The sequence below is a fragment of the Oratosquilla oratoria genome, chromosome 28 (assembly GCF_046742065.1).
Source record: "Oratosquilla oratoria isolate Oo_2021 chromosome 28, ASM4674206v1, whole genome shotgun sequence".
Taxonomy (NCBI): Eukaryota; Metazoa; Arthropoda; class Malacostraca; order Stomatopoda; family Squillidae; genus Oratosquilla; species Oratosquilla oratoria.
Genome location: NC_134804.1, coordinates 27,641,090 through 27,657,658, shown reverse-complemented (window position 1 = coordinate 27,657,658; position 16,569 = coordinate 27,641,090). Strand labels below are relative to the sequence as shown.

The window sequence follows — 16,569 nt, the reverse complement described above, 5'->3', positions numbered from 1 at the left end:
ACAGGGAAAGAATGAGTGAAGAAAGATTAGTAAAAGAGGTGTAGAAGGCAGAGGTGGAAAGAGCGAATATGAGGGGGCGTCCTAGGATGAGATGGTTGGATGGGGTGAAAGGGGCATTACAAAAGAGAGGAATATCTGTTGAGGAAAGGCGGGAGAGGACAGATGATAGGGGTGAATGGAGAAGGGTTGTGTATGAATGATTCTGTGATGCATGAAGGGGGGTGGGTGGGGGATGGGGGTGAGAAAGTATGTATGAGAAATAATTTGACGCAGCCTGAAGGGATTTCTCCCCGTCTTCTCCTTTTCTGCATGAGGGGACGGAGAGGGGGTTCGCCGAATTAATGAAGCTGCCTTGCTGTGGATGTGCTGTGTCTTGCGACACTGCTTCTGACCCAGGGCAATGGACAGGATGCAGGGATGACCCATCATCCAGGAGGTGCCAAGATAAGATGGAGGGAGGAGGGTGGAGGGGAGGGGAATATGTAGGGAATGGAATGCGTGGGAGTGGTTTCTATGCCTTTTTCTTTTTGGCTACCCCCCGTGTAAGGGGGAAAAAGACTTTTGTATATGTATGGTATGTGTGTGCATTTTTTGTAATCGAACCATGCGATTCGTGTATCTTTCCCGTGAATCTTAACGTCCCTACGCCAATCTTGGTCCTGCCTCTTAAGAGATCGCACGCTTGTATATGTAGTGCTGTACAATTATTGATTTATTCATAATCGTTGTTTCACTGGCGACGCTTATACAGGATTGAATCTGCACGGTTTCTCTCTTCGTCGTCCTTACCTCCGTTTTCTACCGTGACCCGCAACCTCTACTCTCCGGCGAAGACGTCGGCAAGCCTGCAGGCCTCTGGAGGTTCTTCAGTTATTACTTCACTGCGATATTGACCCTCGTGTACATAAATATAAAGAGGCTGAGGAGACGCAAGGGAACCCAAGATGAAGACTTGAAGGAGCGGGGAGGATGGATAGAAAAAGGGGGGAGGGGAGGGGGAATGTGACATGAAGAGGGAGGATAGTGACTATATAAAGATGGGGGAAAGGTGCAGGAAAAGAAGAAGAATGGAGAGGAAGAAAAGAAGAAATAAAAAGGGAAAATAACCAAAGATGAAGACTTGGAGGAAAGAAAAGAAAAGAAAATGATGGGATGGCAGTCACTCTATATAAAATGAAGGATATGGTGTAAAAAAAAAGGAAAGGGAAGAAAGAAAATGAGAAGAAAACGGGATATTATGAAAGAAAACAAGAACGGAGAAGACAAAGATGAAGGAAAGAGGGAAGCCAGTGCAACGAAGATGATAATTGTGAGGTGGAGGGTGATTAGATGATGAGGGGGAGGGGGAGGAGGAGGAGGGGGTGGGAGAAGGATCAGGAGGGAAGAAAAGGGAGGGGGAGAACTTCGGACGACAAGTAATTATCCAATAATGGGGGAAGAACGGGAGACTCTCTGTAACCCCCCCACCCACCTCCCAACTCCCACCTACTTCGAGGATGAGATCGAAGGGGACGGTGCGAGGGAGAAGTAGCAAGAGGAGGAAGTTGGAAAGGAGAGCCCTAAGGAGGGGACAATCCCAGAAAGGAAACGATAGATGAAGTTGAGGATAGCTGAGGGAGAGGGGAGGCTTGAGGAAATGGTTGGAGGGGAGGTCGCAGGGGAGAGTTGGAGGAGGAGGAGGAGAAGGTTCAAGCGGAAGGTTAGAGGGGAGGTCATAGGGGAGTGTTGGAGGAGGAAGTTGGAGAAGACTGGAGGAGGAGGAGGAGGAGGGGGGGTTTGAAAATGAGGTTTAATCAGTCAAGACTAAGCCATATATACTTGGAAGATAATGGAGGGAGAAGGAAATTTATGGTAAGAGGGTAAAGACTTGAAGTTGTTGGAGGGCGAGGTATGAGAACGAAGTATAAGGACGTAATATGAGGACGTGGTATGATGACGCAATATAAGGATGAGGTATTGGAATGCATTATGAGGACAAGGTATGATGACGTAATATGAGGATAAGATATGAGGATGAGGTATGGGAATGTAGTATGAGAAGTACGAGGATGTGGTATATGGGCCAAAGTATGAGGGCTAGTATGAGGATAAAGAATGAAGGCAAGATATAAGGACATGTTATGATATGACATACGCTCAGATATCGGTGAATGAATTACCATTAGCAAGATTAGATATATGACACAGAACACAGGAACATAAGAATGGAGACGTTACAGACCATAAGGACTACACTAGGCAGTTCCATGTCTATTATTGTCATTCCTAGCCATAAGGTTATCTCATCTCTTAAAATAACCATTTGTTTCAGCACTCACTACTTGGTAACGAAGTGTCGCTTACGAACAGAATAGTTGAGAATTGATAATAATAGTCTATCTATATACCAAGGGTTTCTTCACCCATATAAGGGAGGTAGCCACGTCAAAGTCACTCATCCACTTCCACCCATTCCACCCATTCCACCTTCATCCACCACCCATCTTGTTCCTCTCTCATCCTATCTCCTCGTGGGTGAAAGGTGATTCCTGTCTCCTGCCCCACTGGTCGGGTCAGAAGCAATAATAATAATAATAGCAACAATAATAATAGAAATGATGATAACAATAATAATAATAGCAATAATAATAGCAGTAATAATGATAGCAATAATAATGATAATAGCAATAATAATGATAGCAATAATAATAACGGCTGTAATAATAATAGCAGTAACAATAATAGCAATAATAATAGCAATAATAATAGCAATAATAATAGCAATAATAATAACAGCAATAATAATAACAGTAGTAATAATAACAGTAGTAATAATAATAGCAATAACAATAATAATAACAGCAATAATAATAACAGCAATAATAATAACAGCAATAATAATAACAGCAATAATAATAACAGCAATAATAATAACAGCAATAATAATAACAGCAATAATAATAACAGCAATAATAATAACAGCAATAATAATAACAGCAATAATAATAACAGTAGTAATAATAATAGCAATAACAATAGCAACAACAACAACACAACACCAAACAACAACAACAACAACAGTGATAACAATAACAGTGACGACAACAACAACATTGGCAGCAGCAACAACAACATCATTCAATGATATTAACGATATTGATAACGACAACAGCAGATGATTAACTCTGGGCTGTGTATGGGCTTCCTTGGGTTCAATGAGAATAATGGAGCAATCCCCCACGCAAGAGCTTTGCTTCGGTGAAGAGGTGAGACCCAAAATAGAACTGACTCGTGTTGAGGGAGAAAGATGAAAGCCAAGCGTGAGGTGTCATATTGAGGGATAAGGAGGAGGAGGAGAATGAAGAGGAAGAGGAGGAGTTGAAGGACGAAGAGGCAGATGAGGAGAGAGAGGAGGAGGAAAAGGAGGCAAAGGACGAGAAGGAGGCTGCAGACGATGAGCAAGAGGAGCCGGAAGAGGCAGACAAGGAGGAAGAGGAGGAGGAGGCGAAGGAAATAAGTATTTTATGGGGAGGAACCTGGAATGACTTCGGGGAAGAAGAAATAAACGGTCTGGGTCGAAGTGAGGAGACAAAGGAGTCGTCTGGGCAGCGGCAGCAGGTGGTGCTGGTGAGGAAGACACAGATGGTGGAGGGAGGTGGCGTATCTGAGGGTCTATATAGAGCATGGGTTCTTAACCCAAAGGGGTACGAAATCTTAATCCTGGGGTTACGAGACATGATAACCAGTGCAATGGGGTACTGTATACTTACCATGAGAAAGCATATTGTGCTTTCATTATATCCTACTAATTGACATTTTTAATTTGAAATAAAAAAAATTACCTTTGTTCAATAATTGGATATATCTAATCATTTCTCAGCAAGGTTTGTATCATTAATCATTTTCATATGTTTGCATTGTATTTATATTGGATGGGGGTACGAGATTTTTTTGGGGTAAGCAAAGGGTACGGATACTGAAAAAGGCTAAGAACCACTGATATAGAGCAACATTTCTCAACCTTTTTACCCTTGCGTAACCTTTAAAACAAATTGCATGTTTCAAGGAACCCCTGCTAAAAAAAAAAAAAACACATGTACCATATCTTTCTCATTTCATTTTCATCGTAATAATAGGTAAGATAGGATGATGTCTATATTATATAATTACAATAACCAAGAATATGTCGTGCGTGTTTAATTATATCACGTATATGAAATTAAATAAAAAATCAAAAGTGCCTTAGCTTATCTCACTTGTTCTCGCGGAACCTTTAGAGACCTTTTACGGAACCTTAGGGTTCCGGGGAACCCTGGTTGAGAAACGCTGGTATAGAGAATGGGTTCTCAAAGTGAAACCCGCGGCACTTTGACGGGGGCCGTCAGGAGTGTCTGTATCATGAGTCGTCGAGTAAAATAAGACTCTTATTTCTATTTGTGTCGTTCTTTTGTGTCAGCCAGCTCTGTAAGTGCTCCCTCGGTTTGTTTCCTGTCCTAAAAAAGGTCCTTGGTTGAAAGACAATTTGAGATCCACTGGTATAAAGGAAACGAGGGTATAAAGTACATATAAAAGGAAAACTAATTAATCCTACAATGGAAGAATGGCCTCACCGTATCATCTGTCCGGGGTGGGGTGGGGGTGGGGGGGTCATGTCCGAGATTAGAGGAAAGAGTTGATGCGTCTTTTGCGTTTCCTGTAGAACCTACAGTAGGTGGTGTTATGGTGTATTTTGTTGGTTCAAATCTTTCTGTTCAAACGTGTAAATGTAGCGAGCACCAAGCCAGAGTAAATAGAAAGAAAAAATTCTCTTACATTGAGTTCCAATAGAAACCAGTACCAGGCAATACCACGATAAAAAAAATAGTAAAGAAAATCAAATAAAAATGAAAAGTGAAGAAAAGAAGAGGCATGGGAACGGAGGAAGGAGTGACATCAAAAGAAAGGAGCGATAGAGACATAAAGAAGGATACACAAGGAACTAGGAGGAAGGAGAAGAGCAGAGGAGGAAAAAGAGGAAGAGGAGGGAGAGACGGCAGTGGGGGGAATACATTTAGTGGAAAGGTCGGGGGGAAGGAGCGGGCGAAATAATGAAGAGATGAAGAGAGAATGGATTAAGCAAGATACGCGTATCAGAGGAGGAACGTTAGGGCGGGGGGATCTGAAAGGTAGCGGGGAGGTAAGTGGAAGAGAAGGGGGGATCTGGAGAGCGGGGAGTGGGGTGGGAGGTTCTCGTGGAAGGCGTACGCACGTTGCCTGGGGGGGAGGTTCGGGGGCGGGGGGGGAGACTAGCTCCTGCTGTCGACTCAATGAATAGTCTGGAAGCAATGGAGCTAATGAATGTTCGTGTGTGTGTGTGTGTGTGTGTGTGTGTGTGTGTGTGTGTGTGTGTGTGTGTGTGTGTGTGTGTGTGTGTGTGTGTGTGTGTGTGTGTGTGTGTAAGTGATTGTGTGTGAGTGTGAATGTGTAAGTGATTGTGTGTGTGTGTGTGTGTGTGTGTGTGTGTGTGTGTGTGTGTGTGTGTGTGTGTGTGTGTGTGTGTGTGTGTGTGTATTCACTTGGTCTTTGGATCACGTGTTGGACTCGTGATCGACAGCTATTTCCCTCCTGGAAGAGAGCTCAGAGCTCGTAGGTCCGATCTATGGGTAATGCTATGACCTTGCACACACACACACCCCCAACTCCCCGCCCACGAGAGTTGGAGTAACACCCCTCAGCGCTGCGATACTGATATTATTTCAGCCCCGGGCGAGAGTCGAACCCGGACCTCCGTAGTGGCAGGCCAGAGCTCTAACCACAGTGTGTGTGTGTGTGTGTGTGTGTGTGTGTGTGTGTGTGTGTGTGTGTGTGTGTGTGTGTGTGTGTGTATGTGTAAGTGACTGTGTGTATGTGTATAAGTGATTGTGTGTGTGTAAGTGATTGTGTGTGTGTGTGTGTGTGTGTGTGAGTGTGTGTGTAAAGTAAAGTACGTTTATTGCCATTATCTTCAGATACAAACATATAAAGACGTAGCAATATCACAGAGCATGGTACGATCGATGGGGTCGTAACTCTTTAGACAGACAGATTTAAACACTTAAATAGCAAATTGTGGCAAATAAAAACATTGATTAAGTAATGAGTATAGATTCTCAGTTACGGCTTACGAGTAAACTTAACAAAACACAAAATGTTAGAATACAAAATAAACTACCTTCAGAACAGTTACATTGAAGACATTATCCTATCAAATTCCTGGCATAATTACAGTGCATCTGAATTTACGCATGTAACAAATAACTTTTTATCTCCCTTTTAGATTTGATTAAGTTACCTCCTCTTAGCAGAATATCTTATATTCCGAGGAAGAGTATTGTAAAACTCGGGATCAAAATTTATAATATTATTTCTAAATAGCTTTGTCCTTAATACAGGTAAAGATAAATTCACATCATTTCATTTTGTATGCACGTATATATATATGTGTGTGTGTGTGTGTGCGTGTGTGTGCGTGTGTGTGTGTGTGTGTGTGCGTGTGTGTGTGTGTGTGTGTGTGTGTGTGTGTGTGTGTTTATGTGTACGTGTGTGTGTGTTTGTGTGTACGTGTGTATGCGTGTGTGTGTGTGTGTGTGTGTGTGTGTGTGTGTATGTGTGTATGTATGTATGTACTTGTACATTTTTGTGTGAGCGTGTTTGTACATTATTTTTGTGTACGAGAAATATTAAAGCACCGGAGGAGAAGAGGAAGAGAAATGAGGAGAGGTGGAGGAGGACGAGAAGGGGTAGGAGGTGGAATGAGCAGGAGCAGGAGTAGGAGGAGGATGGAGGGGTGATGAGTAGGAGGAAGAGGTAAAAACAGCAAAAGAGAATGAGGAAAGAGAGGAGAGGGAGGAGGAGGAGGAGGAGGAGGATAGAGTGATGAGGTGTAGGAGGAAGAGGTGAAAACAGCAAGAGAGAATGGGGAAAGAGAGGAGGAGGAGGAGGAGTAGAGGGAGGAGGAGGAGGAGGAAGGGGAGCATGGAGTGGAGTATTCTTGGAATCAGAAGGGTGCCTTTAGTTGTAGTAGTAGTAGTAAGAGAAGGAGGAGGAGGGGGAGGAGAAGGTGGGGCGAGGAAAGAGGAAGAGGAGGAGAATTTAAGATTTTTTCTCAAAAAGAAAGATGTTCTGAGGGACAGAGATGTGGAAGATGAAAAACGACGAGAAGACTGGGACAAGAAAGAATGGAGGAAAGATGGGAGTTCAGAAATGGAGGGAGACGAAGGGGAGGTATGCTAAAGGAATATGTGAAGCAAACTGAGCCTGGAGGAGAAGGAGGAGGAGGAAGAGGAGGAGTAGGAGGAGGAGGAGGATAGTTTTTTAGGTTTATGGAGATTAAAAAAGGAAGGAAAGAATGCGAAAGGCGTCTAGAGGCTTACGTGGGTGAATATGGGATGGTCGTGGTGGAGGAGGGAGCTGGGTGGGTGGGAGCGGATGGTGGGATGGGGGAGTAGAGTATGTACTCGTCCTTTCCACCGTTTATTTTAACCTGGCGAAAAAAAAATTCCCCTCCGGAAAGGTTACTGGATAATTGGTTTTCGGGATATGTCGATTTTTTTTTTTTTTTTTTTTTTTTTTTTTTTTTTTTTTAAGCCAAGGTTACCTCACACGAACTGGTCGTTGACATCTCGTTCTATAATAATCTCTGCCAGCTTAAAATGAATGGAGTATATCAAGCACTGCGAGCTTGCGTCTAAACTGGGTGGTCAGTGGAAGGAGGGAAGCAGAGGTGAGGAAAGATGAAAGAATGAGAAATAAGGCTAGACTTAAAAACAACGGACACTGGTATTTGAATTGCAAAGATGATGAAGAATAAAAAAAGAAACAGAAGGAGAAAACAAAGAAACGAGATTACAGACACTGAACCCAGGAGGAACAAAAAAAAAAAAAAAAAAAAAAAAAGGGAGGAATATCCGTATGAAAGAAAAGAACAAAGGGAGAAATGTGATCATCATCTCTGCTTCAAAACATTGAACACATTTCCCGGTAAATACTGTACATTTCCTCCAGATAATAAATATTCTGACCACCCTCCGTGCCCTCCTCCTCCTGCTCCTCCTACTCTTCTTCTTATTTTTCTTCTTCATCTTCCTCTTCTTCTTCTTTACCTTCTTCTTCTTCTGTTTGTGTTTCTGCTTTTTCTTCTTCATCTTCTTTTTCTTCTTCATCTTCTTTTTCTTCTTCACCTTCTTTTTCTTCTTCAACTTATTCGCCTTCTTCTTCATCTTCTTCTTCTGTTTGTGTTTCTGCTTCTTCTTTTTCTTCGTCAACTTCTTCTTTTCCTTCTTCTTCTTCACCTTCTTCTGTCTGTGTTTCTGCTTCTTCTTCTTCTTCTTCTTCATCTTCTTCTTCACCCTCTTCTTCTTCTGGTTCTTCTTCACCTTCTTCTTCTGGTTCTTCTTCTTCTTCTTATGGTTCTTCTTCTTCTTTTGGTTCTTCCTCTTCTGGTTCTTCTTCTTCTGGTTCTTCTTCTTCTTCTTCTTCTTCTTCTTATGGTTCTTCTTCTTCTTATGGTTCTTCTTCTTCTTCTTCTTCTTATGGTTCTTCTTCTTCTTCTTCTTCTTCTTCTTTTGGTTCTTCTTCCTCTGGTTCTTCTTCTTCTTCTTCTTCTTCTTCTTCTTCTTCTTCTTTTGGTTTTTCTTCTTCTGGTTCTTCTTCTTCTTCCTTTTCTTCTGGTTCATCTTTTGGTTCCTTTATATTTCTCCTTTTTTCATGTCCAGCCACGCCCTTCCCTACCTCCCTTCCTCTCTCCCTTCCTCTCTCCCTCACTTTCACCCTCTTCCTCTCCTCTTCCCCATGTCATTTCCTCTCCTTCAGCCTCTTCCTCTCCCTCTATCCGTCTATTTCTCCCTGTTTGCTTCATTCCCACTCTTGCTCACTATGCCTAATCCCACAATCACACTCCTCCCTTTCCCTTTCCACTCCTCCCTTCTGTGACTCCTTCGTTCTTTTCTTTTCTTTTTTCTTGCTCCCACATTTTCTTCCTCTCTCTCCCTCTCCTTCCTACTGTGCATCTTTCCCTTCTCTCCCTCCCTCTCTCCCTCTCTCCCTCTCTCTCTCCCTCTCTCCCTCCCTTTTGAGTAGGTAATAGGTCAGGAAGCAATGAAGAGAACTCTGCGCAGCATTTACTGAGGCGTCGTCTGAACGGTCGGTAAGGAGGAACGAGATTAAAGAGGAAGGAGAGGAAGGAAGGAAGGAGGTTAAGGAGGAAGGAGAGGAAGGAAGGAAGGAGATTAAGGAGGAAGGAGAGGAAGTAAGGAAGGAAGGAGATTAAGGAGGAAGGAGAGGAAGGAGATTAAGGAGGAAGGAAGGAAGGAGATTATGGAGAAAGGAAAGATATTAAGGAAGGAGGAGAGGAAGGAAGGATATTAAGGAGGAAGGAGAGTAAGTAAGGAAGGAAGGAAGGAGGGTGGAAGGTCTGGAAGGATAAGAAAGTGTTTAAGGTAGAAGAAAAGATAATTAGGATAAGAAAGGAAGAAGCGCTGAAGAGGGAGATGGGTGGAAGAAATGCAACAAATAGAATCGGTGAAAATGAAAATAAAAGCCAAAACGTATAAGAATGAGGAATAAGGAAGAAAGGAGGATGAGGAGGAGGAGGAAGAGGAGGAGGAGGAGGAGGAAGAGGAGGAGGAGGACGCGAGAAAGAATTCGAAAAAGGCATGTGGGATGGAGAGGAAGAAGAAGAAGAGGAGGAAAAGAACGAGAGAGTAGGTTCCTGGGAAATCAGAAAGTTTGGGAAATGTGGAGAAGAAGAATCGAAGGGAGAGGAAAATTTCACGACAAGAGAAAGGAGATTGGAGGAATAGGAAAAAGACGGGAGGGAAAGAAATATGGACAGGGAAGTTATACAGAGTAATGAAGAGAGAAAAATGACAAGGGTAGGAAGGAAAGACAAGAGAAAGAGTAATGGAAAACAAAAAGAATAGAGAAAGATAATGTGTGTGTGTGTGTGTGTGTGTGTGTGTGTGTGTGTGTGTGTGTGTGTGTGTGTGTGTGTGTGTGTGTGTGTGTGTGTGTGTGTGTGAGTGAGAGAGAGAGAGAGAGAGAGAGAGAAAATGAGGAGGAAGAGGTATTGTAGAGGAAAGAAAACAGGAAGAAAAGTAGCATTAGTGGGAGGAATAGGAGGAGGAGGAAGAAGAGGTGAAATACAAGGATAAAATGGAGAAGGAAGAGAAAGAGGAGGAGGAGGAGGAGGAAGAGGAACTGAAGATGGATGAAAGCAGGAATAAGAGCAACATAAGGAGGAATAGGAGTTCTAGGAGAAGGAGGAGGAAGAGTGGGAGGACTGTGAGGAGTGGGAGTGAAGGAGGAAAAGAAAGAAGTGTTGTAGGGGGAGGAAAAAGAAGAGGAGGAATGTGAGAATAAGATGGAGAAGGAAGAGATAGAGGAGGAAGAGGAGGAGGAATGGGAAGATGAGGATAAAATGGAGAAGCGAGAGAAAGAGGAGTAGGAGGAGGAGGAGGAGGAGGAGAAATGGGAAGATGAAGATAAAATGAAGAAGGAAGAGAAAGAGAAGGAAGAAATGCTATGAGGGAGGGGAAAGAAGAGGAGGAATGTGAGGATGAAATAGAGAAGGAAGAGAGGGAGGAAGTGAAGGAAGAAGAGGAAGACGAGTAGGAATGGGAAGATGAAGATAAAATGGAGGAGGAAGAGAAAGAGGAGGAGAAAGAAGAGGAGGAATGTGAGGATGAAATGGAGAAGAAAGAGAGGGAGGAGAAGGAAGAGGAGGAATGGGAAGATGAAGATGAAATGGAGGAGGAAGAGAAAGAGGAGGAAAAAGTGCTGTAGAAGGAGGAGAAGGAAGAGGAGGAATGTTAGGATAAAGTGAGGAGGAAGAGAGGGAGGAGGAGGAGGAATGGGAAGATGAGGATAAAATGGAGGAAGAGATAAAGAAGGAGGAGGAGGAGAAGGAAGAGAAAGAGGACATGTGTTGTTTTATTTGATTCTCAAGGTAGCCGCATTTCTTTCTCTGCGCATGAGATAATGTGAAAAGCTTTCCTTTTGAAAAAGAAAGTGATTGTATTCTCGGAGATGAGAATGATTTTTCGTGAAGAAAGAAGAATATTTCGATTACAATTTCGAGTTGTAGCGGCGTGGCCCGAAATTTTGAAGGGCAAAAGTTTTTAAGAAAGAGGAATTTTGGTTTTGATATTTGTGATTTTAGAAGTCGAATGCATGCAGATTGAGAAGAAATGAAAATGACTAAAAGTTTGTGTGACGTCAGGTATATCTGCAAATACATTTATTTCTCCAGCTGGAAATATATTGATGGAAATTGATTGGTGTGAGAGGTTGTCGGATGCCTCTATTTCCTAAAAATGGATGTTATTCATATTTATTACATTTCTGATTGTAGAAGAGATCTACACACACACACACACACACACACACACACACACACACACACACACACACACGATTCGACAGTGCAGTGGTATCGTTCTCAACAGCTAACTTAGAGAGGAGATTCGAGTTCGAGTCCCGCCCAAGGCTGATAAAAATAGCATCACTGCACTGCGATCCGACACTTCAACTTTGGTGGCCAAGAAGTTGTTGTTGTTGTTTTTTGTGTGTTTTTGTGTGTGTGTGTGTGTGTGTGTGTGTGTGTGTGTGTGTGTGTGTGTGTGTGTGTGTGTGTGTGTGTACATGCGCGTGTGTAAGGTCACATAGATCGGGCCATAAATGTTTTTCAAGCTTTCATCCGGGAGGATAACAGCTGTCGACCACAAGTCCAACACTTGATCCAAAGACCGTGGTGAATCACGTGCGCGTGCACACACACACACACACACACACACACAGGGAGAGGGAGGGTGTGAATCTGGCAGAAAGACCCATCGTTGAAGACTTGCAGTGGATCAATTAGGGTTTGGATTAGGAAGAGGAGGAGGAGGAAGAAGAGAGGAGGAGGTGGATTAGGAAGAGGTGGAGGAGGAAGAGGAGGAGGAGGAAGTGGAGGCAGAGGCCCTCGGGTAAAGAGAGCGGGATTAGGAAGCTTCTTGTAGAGAAGAGGATCCTGTAGGTTGGAGAAAGGATCCTAGGACAAGGAGGCGGTGAGAGGTTAAAATAAAATAAAAAAGACTTCTGGTGAAGTTTGGTGGAAGAAACTTTAAGTCAATAGGATGAATGGTGTGAGCAGTATTGGTGAGAATACTCTTTTTCATCATCACCATTTTCATCACACACACACACACACACACACACACACACACACACACACACACACACACACACACACACACACACACACACACACACACACACACACACACACACACACACACACAAATGAGCTCTGAGCTCTCTTCCGGGAGGGTAACAGTTGTCGATCACGAGTCCAACACGTGATCCAAGACCATGGTGAATCACACACACGCACACACACCCGTGTTGGAAGTAGAAATAGTAATCGACGTCAAAAACGTGGAGTGAAGAAGAGTAGGAAGCAGAAGACGTAAGGCAGAGAGAGTGAGAAAGAGAGCGAATATGAGTGTGGGATTGGATAGCTGCTGAGAAAATTATTGATGTGTTAATGAGGATAAAGGAGTATCGGTAGGAGAGATATGTTGTCATAAAATAAACAGAGAAGAAAGCGAAAGACCATATTGCAAAAGGAATGATTGTAAAAAAAAAAGACTTTTTAAAAGTAACTTCAATAGAGGAAACGAGGAAACTCTTTAGGAAATACGATGACGACGAAGACAGAAAAGATGACAAAAGAGACTATATGTGTAATCATTATCATTTTGATGAAGTTGATGTGTGTGTGTATGTGTGTGTGTGTGTGTGTGTGTGTGTGTGTGTGTGTGACTTCCATGAGCCGTACGACTGGACTAACTTCGGCCACGTCACTCCTGCAAACTTCTCTTTCTCGTCTCACCATCTTCTGTCTGGTCTTCCTCCACACTTCCCATTTAGCGGCGTCCAGTCAGCAACGCACATACCTCATCCACCATCTCCTTTCTGGCTCCTTTTCTACCCACTTCCTCTTCCATTCCTTGGTCGTCATCACTCCATCTTCCACTCCAGCCTGCTTTCCCACTCAACTTAACCTCTTGTCTATCGCAATTCCCAACAATGATCTCTCCATTCCTCCTTGTGCTTTGTCTCCATCTCCTTCGCCAGTTTCCAAGTCTCACATTCGTAGATCATAGCTGGCATTACATATTGATGGTAAACATTGTGTTTCTTAAATATAAATTGAGAGCCTCTCGCAGTGCTCAAACCAATACCGATGCACTTTCTTATTTAATATTCATGATATTTACTTAGTTGTAACATATCTCCTGAATACTTTACTCCTGAACTTCATTGAGATTGTAATCCTGGATTGTATCTTTCTTTGATATTTCAAGTTGAACATTAACTTTACTCTTATTCATCTTCAAACTTATTTTGATGTTTTTTCTTGTTGAGATAGCTCAGCAAATCTTGCAAGTCTTCTTCGGTGTGTAAAATGAGAAGGATAACATCTGCAAATCTAAGAATATTAAGATATTCCTCATTAATGCCAAAACCTTGTTTTTCTCAATTCATATGTGAAAAACTTTCCCAGGTAAGCCGTAAATATCTTTGGTGAAATTGCATCACCTTGCCATACTCTTTTCTTGATCTTTATCTTTATTTCTATTATTATTCTTTTGCATCTTTATGTAGTCAAATTACATAAGTGCCTTTCGCGTAAATATTCTGTACAACCTAAAGTTTTACAATGTGTTCATTTATAAAAAGATGCACTCTGAAATTATACAGTTCTATAAACCAACTTCAAAGATTTGAAGCGATGAAATCAAGTTTTTCTATGATGGTGTTCGTCAGATGATAGACAAGAAAAAAAATAGAATCTTAAAAAGTCGGTAGTCTGTGATCTGTGCTAGGTTAAGGAAGACCATAAATCATGCTATGGAAAGTTCAAAATACATCTAATCAAATACGTCGAGCGAAATACAACTACCGAAACACAACCTATCAAACACGGTAGAATAAGCTTAGTTTAAATCCCATTCAGTCTCGTTAAACAGATTTTTTTTTTTTTTTTTTTTTTTTTTTTAGGCAACGTTCTTCGTACGTATTGCGTGAACCCCGACGCGAGATCTCACCCCATCCACCATCCCCGCGAGGCGTCAAGCTCCACCGATTCTTATGCCGACACTGCGACCGTTGCTATGGAAACCAAAGTCTCCTTCACGTCGACCTGGGACGCCTCGCCGCCTTCGCGCCTTTATTTCGATGAATGCTCGAGGAGGGTGAGAGGGAGTGGGTGAGGGGAAGGTGGAGGAGGGTGTGAGGCTGATAAGAGTCCTGGGGAGTGTGCTGGAGATGATGAATGGCTAGGGGGGTGGGAGGGAGGGGGAGGGGGAGTTTGAAGTGGGGGGGGGACAAAGGAGTATGTGATTACAATTCTGTGTGACGGAAATGGGAACAGGTCACGGTAAGTTACGTCGTATTGGTGACCTTGGTTAGGAAGATAGTGATGACGCAGAGAAATCTTGTTCATTATTCCGTTTAGTGATGACAAAGGGTTTCTTACATAAAACGTGATGGACCTCTCTGATCTACTTGAGACGAGAACCTCTGACGTATTGTTTCACACACACACACACACACACACACACACACACACACACACACACACACACACACACACACACACACACACACACACACACACACACAACTAGTGGCATAGTTGATAGAGTTCCCGACTGCCACTACGGAACCCAAAATAATTTGTATCCGTCTTTCGGTTCTCCCATAGATCTCCCCGGGAAGATACGTTAGACGTTTGTATTTCATGATTATTAGTATGGACGTCTTTCTATTTCACCTCACACGGGAAATTCCTTGTGATGAATAGAATTGCCGGGCGACAGTCAAAAGCGGTCTTGCTGTTGATGTACTGTGTCTTGTTCCATTGCTTCTGACCCAGGGTAGTGGGTGGGATACAGGGATAGCCCGTCATCCATGAGGAGCTAAAATGAGAGAGGGGAAAGGGTGATGGATGGGAGTGGAATGACTGCGGGGTAGGTACGTGCCTTTGACTTGGCTACCTCCCTTATAAGGGGGAAAACTCTTGATATATATACATATATATATATATATATATATATATATATATATATATATATATATGCAAAGTAGACCACTTGGGGAAAAAAAGAAACTAACGAAGCAGAGCGCTTTCGTATATTACATCTTCAGTGCAACAAGTACATAGTAATAGAAAAAAAGGAACAAGGACAGTTTGAATAAGGGTAGCGGACAATTACCCCCTGGAGGGCGGAAGGTCAATGTCAATACACTAATGATTGACCTTCCGCCCTCCAGGGTGTAATTGTCCGCTACCCTTATTCAAACTGTCCTTCTTCCTTTTTTCATGTATATATTATCTATGCATTTCTATTACTATGTACTTGTTGCACTGAAAATGTAATATACGAAAGCGCTCTGCTTCGTTAGTTTCTTTTTTTCCAAGTGGTCTACTTTCAAAAGTGAACACAAGTACCCGTGTTCTTATTAGCATATATGTATATATATATATATATCTATATATATGTATACATGTATATATACATATATATATATACATATGTATATATATATGTATATGTATATATGTATACATGTATATATATATGTATATGTATATATATATGTATATATATATATATGTATATATATATATATATATTATATATATATATATGTATATATATATATATATATTATATATATATATATGTATATATATATTATATATATATGTATATATATATATATTATATATATATATATGTATATATATATATATATATATATATATATATATATATATATACAGTATATACACATATCTATCAACCACAGTGCACTTTAATTCTAAGCCATCAACATCAGAAGAACCATGGAGTCACATACAGAAATTGAAACGTGGTACGCCCAAGGACTCGAACGGTCACGTGCTAGCCGTGGTTCGAGTCCTGGGGTGTACCACGTTTCAATTTCTGCATGTGCCTCCACGGTTCTTCCGATGTTGATGGCTTAGAATTAAAGTGCACTGTGGTTGATAAAAATGTATCTCTAGTCACTGGGACCCATTCAGTGTTGTACATATATATATATATATATATATATATATATATATATGTATGTATATATATATATACATATATATATATATATATATATATATTATATATATGATATATACATGTATATGTATGTATATGGTTGGGACGTAAATGGATAACGTAGTGGAGCTGTAGGAGAGTTGGTAATGCTAATGGGGTTGTGTACAGTTCAGAAATGGAGTGATGGAGTGCCGAAGAAGTGGAGTGATGGAGGAGCGGCCTACGCGAGACATTGAGACGAGTTTGCAAATGTGTAATTTGTCTTGCAATATACGGGACAGGTTGACTTTAGTAAAAGTGTTGATATGTTATCATTGCCAATAAGTAATATTGGACATAGATCCCTTTAGTTATAGAAGTAAAATTTCCATATTGAACACAAGCAGAGATATTGTACACTTCTTCCTAGATGTCTGACGTGTATCTTCGTTTGCGTCATAGAGTCGAA

At 41.7% G+C, this 16,569-nt stretch overlaps 1 long non-coding RNA gene across 1 annotated transcript in view; it reads left to right on the top strand.

Moving 5' to 3' along the window:
• LOC143040159 (uncharacterized) overlaps positions 1 to 16,569 on the top strand; it is a 386,861-nt gene that overhangs the window by 292,258 nt on the left and 78,034 nt on the right. The window lies entirely within an intron of this gene.